We start from the raw sequence: 6,467 nt of genomic DNA, 5'->3' as shown, positions 1-6,467 counted from the left end.
GGAGCGGGGATTCGGGTCAGCTCGGAGCTGGTGGGGGCACTACGCGTGGGCCGTGTCAGTGTGTGCCCCGGGGACTGTGTGCAGGTGTGGGTGTCCAGAAAGAGGGCCCAGGGCGGCGATGCTTGGGCCAGCAGGCATCCACCAGAGGGAGAAGGGGCCCCACGAGGCTGCTTGGGCAGCACAAGTCTGGTGGCTTGTTGGCAGGGCTGGAGAGGTGGGTGTGGGAGTGCACAGAAGGGGGCCCTCCGAGAGGTGCCGGGGTTGAGGTGAGGAAGGGGGCTTCCGGGGAACTCCCAGGTATCAGCAGGAGTTGCAGTTTGCGGTGGGAGGACAGATACACCTGAGGACACGCTGGGCTTGCGGGGGCGGGGATGCAGCAGTGGGTGTGTGCTGTGGGCGGGGTTGGGGCTCGAGGACCACCCTGCAGCTCCCACGGCGGGGGCAGCGGCACCGAGCTGAGAGGGGAGACTGCTAGTGAGAAGGGCGGCCCGCCCTGCTTTCTCTCAGCCTGGGCCCCAACCTGCCCTGTGCCTGGTACTTTTTAAGGGAGCATGGAAGCCATTTTTAAAGCCCTTTCTCCACGAGGGAGGATATCGAAAGACGAGTCAGCTGACCGGAGATTGATTTGCATCTCAAAGGGTATCTGTTCAGGACCTCACCGGGCAGACCTGCCCACTCCCAGCCCAGCCCCACCCACTTGCTCCCTGCGGGCTTCCCCGCCTCCTTTCTGGTTTCTGGAAGGCCCGGGGAACTTCCAGACACCCAGACTAAGTTGCAGATTCCTTCAGAGGGGCCTAATCAGCCCAGGGATCCTGGGTCCTGACCCCCACATGCCGCCTCCTCCTTCCTGACCCGGTGTCCCCTCCTCCAGGCCCCCTCCGGGGCCAGCCCTGTGCCGGCAGTTCAGCGAGGCCGGCAGATCCTGGAGAGAACAGCCCCAGACAGGTAGGGCCCCGGCAGCTGCCCACTGAGAGCTGCCCCCGACTGAGGGAAAACTCGGCCAGGAGCCTCTGCCTAGGTCTCCGGACTTTGGCCCTAAAGCCTTCGTTCCCTGGCTGCAGGCACACAGCCACTGCCGGGCCTACCGGGGCTGGCTAGTCTGGCCAGATGGGCAGGGTGGTGGCATGGAGGGGGCACAGGAGGCCGTCCAGCGCCGCACTAGGGTGGAGTCGGGTGGCCACGAGCTGGCAGGAGGGCAGCAGAGGTGCTCTGGGCAGTGGCTGCTCGTGTCCACCTCCCCCGGAGGTCCTGTGCTGGTTCTTGGAGGAGCCCCAGGATTCACCCCACGGCAGCCTGGCCCTCACTCCCAGACTCCCTGGCGGCCCCCCAGTCTCTCAGGGTGACTCATCCACACCCCAGCTCAGCGTCCCTCCTACTGCCTTCACCCACGGGAGAGCCCGTGAGCCGTGCCCGGCACCGCGGGACATAATTTTGCCTTTGTCATCCTCTGTCTCTCCCATGAGGTGGGAGACTCCCAGAGGCCTCCCTGTGACCGGAAGGAACGTTGTCACCGTCACCAGCCTGTTCTGGGTTTGCCCGGCCAGGTGGCTGGTGCCCTCCCCCCACCCCTTCCCCGGGCCTGCTCCCACTTCCTTTACTGGAGCTCTCCTCGGCGGCCCGGCAGGGGTGTCTCTTGCAGCTCAGGCCAGCTATCCCAAAGCCAGGTGCTTCTGAGATGGAACCGAGAGTGCCTGGTCACAGGGGAACCGCAGGCCAGAGCCATGGGTCAGAAACCACGGTTTCTCCAGAGCCAGTGCCCAGAGCGCAAGGATGTGAGAGCCGGGGTGGGCCCCGGTGCTCGGCCCAGGCCACCTCATGGCGCATCTCAGGCCCGGCTGCTGCTGGGAGGGAGAAGAGTGGGGCCCGGATGAGGGCGTTGATTTCACTAAGCACCGGGCAATGAGTCTGTAAGAATTCGCTGCTCGTCCTCCTCCCCATTGCCACTGTCACCACCATCATCACCACCACCATCACCATCATCACCACCATCATCACCGTCACCAACCATCACCACCATCACCATCATCACCATCACCACCATCATCATCACCATCGTCACCACCGTCACCACCACCACCAGCACCACCATCATCACCATCACCAACAATCACCATCATCACCACCATCATCACCATCGTCACCACCGTCACCACCACCACCATCGTCACCACCGTCACCACCACCACCGGCACAGTTCTCCCCTGTAGCTGGGCTGTCTTCCGTGCAGCATCTGCCCCCCACTGGTACTGAGCCTGGGCCAGTGGAGACGCTGAACGGCCCTGGTAGGGGGTCTCGTGCCTCCTAGAGAGCTTTCCCATAACTCCACCTGCCCCGTAACCTGTGCCCTCCTGTGTCCTTGCCCAAGTGCCAGCTGAGGCCTGGAGGATTCAGTGCCCCAGGTCCCCCTGACCCTAACCCAGCCCAGGACTGGCGACACGGGGAGCCCAGGGCTGGGGGGCTCAGGGCTGGGGGTGGGGCAGCTCTTTACCCCCAGGGTTTGGGAAGGCCCAGAGTCGTTTCCTACTTGCTTGCCGCACCCCCCCACCCCCCCGCCCCGGGAAGAAATGGAGGCTGATGGTTGTATGCTGGGGCGGGAGCTTCTCCTCTGAACCCTGCTCTCCTTGTGCCTCAGGCTGCCAGGAGCCCACCATCAGCCGTCCTTGGCCCGAAGAGAACACTGCAGTGGGACATGCAGGCTGGAAACACATGGCAACACGCAGCCCTGAGCCCCGCGAGGTCTGCTCCTTCCCTCCTGAGCATTGGGCTCCCTGCCCCATGGGGATGGCACAGACACCGAGGGGGCAGAGGGGGTGACGCACTGCCGGTGCCTGAGGACACACCGCTACCCCCCTTCAGCCCAGCAAGAGGGCCCCCCGCCCCCGCCAACAGGCAAGGCATCCCCGGGCCAGGACGTGTGTCCGTGTGGGGTCCGCACCCCACCTCAGGACCACCTGCGGTCACCTGGGACTCCACCTCCACCCACAGGGCCCAGGGCCCATGTCCCAGCCACACCTCTGTGCTGCATCCTTCTGCGACATGGACAGGCCATAGGGGTCACTCCCCCGGGCTGGCTGGTGGCTGGTGCGTGGCGATTGGACGGCGCAGCCGTGGGCTTGACCGTCCACAGGCAGCTTGTGCGAAGCGACGGGGCCGCAGCCACGGACGGGGCCGGACCCTCCTGTCCTGATACTCGTTTTGGGCCCAGGACTCAGGAATCCAAGCTCACGGACCAGGTACCGGTCGGGGCGCAGGGGTCTGGTGGGAGTGGGAGGACGCCCTGTGGGGCTGTGGCCGCACCCCGGCCGGCGGCAGGTCGGCTGCTGGGCCCTGCCGGGCTGCGTCCTGGCCAAGGCGCCACCTGCAGGCGAACGTGGCTCACAGCACGAGGCCGCCGGGCTGCTGACTCCAGGACCAGGTCCCGGGCGGGGCGCCCGCCGTTACTGCCTGCGGTCCACACGTCTCCAGGCCAGCCCCCGCCCTCCCAGCACGGTCCCTGCCACCCAGGGTTTCCGCCTTTACCTGGGGGGGGGGGGCGGCTCTTCCTCCCTCCCCCCGCCCAAGGCTGTCTGGCAGGAGAGAGGTCCCAGGAGCACCCATGTGGGCAGTCAGGCATGGCAGGGGTGACTTAGCGGTTAAGGAAGGAGAAGACAAAGCAGGAGAGGGGAGACGGAGTGGAGACAGCTGACCCGTGACGGGGACGGAGGCCGTCCCCCACCCGGACACCCCAATTCCACCCGGGACAGAGCAGGCCCCCACCCCACATACTCTGAATCCACTGGGGGAGCAGGGCCACCCCCCGCCAGCGGCCCAAGCGCCTTCCGAGCAGGGGTCCAGGTGGGTCCCCCGAGCAAGCTCAGAACAAGTGCGGTGAGCGATCGTGCCAGAATCGGGTCGTGTAGAATGAGGACGTTACCCAACAGCCTGTTTGCGGGAGCGGCAGTGAATAAATAAACAGATGAACGGCTTGAGGAGGGGAAGGGGGTCCGAGGGAGGTGGCCTCCGCCCTGGGCTCCCACCCTCAGATGGGGGCTGACCTCCAGGGACAGCGGGCTTTGGGTTCCCCAGGACCCCCCGGGGCGAGAAATCGGTGTTGGGGACACCAGGCCGGGATCTGGGGGCCTGGTCCAACCCTGCCTCTCTCCAACCAAGAGGCCCAGAGGAGCCGAGAAGGCTGCCGGAGCCCACACCTGAGGCCGGGAAGCACGGCGGGGGCGGCAGCAGCTGGTGCAGGAGGGCCTGGACCCAGAGCGCTGGCCCCAAAGGTGTGGGCCCCGACCTGACCCCGTGTCAGGGGGCCAGCATCCCAGGAGACTGACCGACTCAGGGAGCCCGTGCCAGCGAGACCACCGGAGGAGGGGCCAAGCCCAGTGCCCTCCACCAGACTTCCAGAGCTGAAAAGCGAACACTCTCCCAGCGGAATTTCCGTCAGTGAGCTGATGGGGAGGACAGTCACGCTGAGATGCAGAGAGTAAACGTGGAAGATATTTCAGGAAGAAACGTCTCTGAGCAGCGAGCATAGAGAAGGAAGTATCAGCTGGGGACAGAGTCAGGAGGGCCGACCAATGAGCAGAAGGGTCCGGAGACAGAAGGGGACAGGAGAAGGGGGGCGGGCCTTCCGGGAAGAGAAGCTTCCCGGCGCCCGCCAGGCCGGGCGGGGGTCCCTGGCTTCCGGGCAGGGCTGGTGATGGGGCCCCCCGTGAAGACGGACAGACGCGGGACCCGTGGACCGGGCTCTGCCTCTGGAGAGTGGAGGCTGGAGGTCCGCTCGGCGCACTGGTGTCCACTCCGGAGGCGGCCCCCACGGCCACTGCCCGCCCAGGGCGGAGGATGGGCTCGGAGGGGACGCGACCACCTTCCCCACAGAATCAGAGCAGGTGTGAGGCAGGGAGAACCCAACAACCGGGAACCCGAACAGGGACCTCGAGGCAAAGCAGACACGGCGCGGAGCCACGGGGCCCATCTGGACATCTGGGCGGCTACGTGGACGTCAGCCCAGCTGTGGACGCGGCACTGACACGCCACGTAGAGGCCCTCTCGCAGCGGTCCCTCCTGGGGGGACACCCACAGGAGCAGCAGAAGGGAGCGCGGGGTCTCGGCACAGCCGAGGGGCGGGGGGTGCGGCCCGCTGCTCGATGAGTTTGGGCGGCCCTGCATGTTTCCTTCCCTTCCCTCTCTGCTGCCCCGGATAAAATTTTAAAAATAATTTAAAATTTTTTTTTTAATTTGCTTACTTTATCAGAGAACAGCAAAGGAAGAATAAAAGAGCAAAAATATGAGACTCATAAAACAAATAGCAAGATGGGAGACTTAAAATCAACCATATGAATGTAAGGGAACTAAACACCCTAATTAAAAGACAAAGATTGTCAGGCTAGAGAAAGGAAGGAAGACCCAAGTATATGATATTTACATAAGGCGTACTTTACACATAAAAACACAGAAAGATTGAAGTAAAAGGATGGAAGATGTATCAGTAAACGCTAACTGGAACAGTGGTGGTATGCCTATATTAACATCAGACAAAACAGACCTTAAAGGCAAGAAGTATGGAACAAGAGATAAAGAAATATTTCCTATTGATAAAAAGGTTAATTCAACAGGAAGACACAACAACCCTAAATGTGTAGGCATCTAATAACAGTTCGGAACCACATACAGCAGCCGCTGACACAGCTAAAGGGAGACATACATGAGGCCACAACCATGGCTGGAAATGGTATCCAGCTGAGAGGACAAGATGAACCGACCTGGAGGATGCAGATCTGAGCAACACGGTCAATCAGCCTGACGGGACACACAGCGCTACATCCAACAGCACTACATCCAAGTAGATTCTTGTCAAGTCACACGGAACGTTTCCCAGAGGCAGTCGTACGGCAGCCATGAAGCAAGTCTTCACACATTTCCCAGGACCGGACTCACAGGGAACCAGACCCCCAGCCCAGTGAGCCTTCAGGCAGCACGGCCCTACCCATGGCCCGACTGAACCAGAAATGCCAGCCGAGCCGCTCCCAATCCTGACCCTCAGAAGCTGGGAGAGACAACAAATATTTATTATTATTACACAATGTTAATATAATAATATATACTAATACATAATATAATTATTTATAATTCTTTATTGTTACTTATCTACTTCTCCAGCTGCTTTGTTCTGGAGTAACTTGTTAACGCAGCAACAGGTAACTAACACATCTTCTAGCTTCCTGAGTTGGGAGCCCAGGGTATGGATTTTACATATTTCTTCCTTTCTGACATATGCATTTGAAAGTGGTGAAGTTCCCTCTAAGCACTGATTAAACCCAAAGAAAACAGAAAAGAAGGGGAAGAACAGGAATTGATGATACAGAAAACACAACAGAAACTCGACAAAGCCAACCGTGGTTGTTCGAAAAGATTAACAAAATTGATGAATCCCTAGCAAGATTAAGGAAAACGGAACAACATCAGTAATGAGAAAGGGAACG

This window comes from Eschrichtius robustus, chromosome 7, assembly GCF_028021215.1.
Source record: "Eschrichtius robustus isolate mEscRob2 chromosome 7, mEscRob2.pri, whole genome shotgun sequence".
Classification (NCBI taxonomy): Eukaryota; Metazoa; Chordata; class Mammalia; order Artiodactyla; family Eschrichtiidae; genus Eschrichtius; species Eschrichtius robustus.
Note: the sequence above shows the minus strand (reverse complement) of the source record.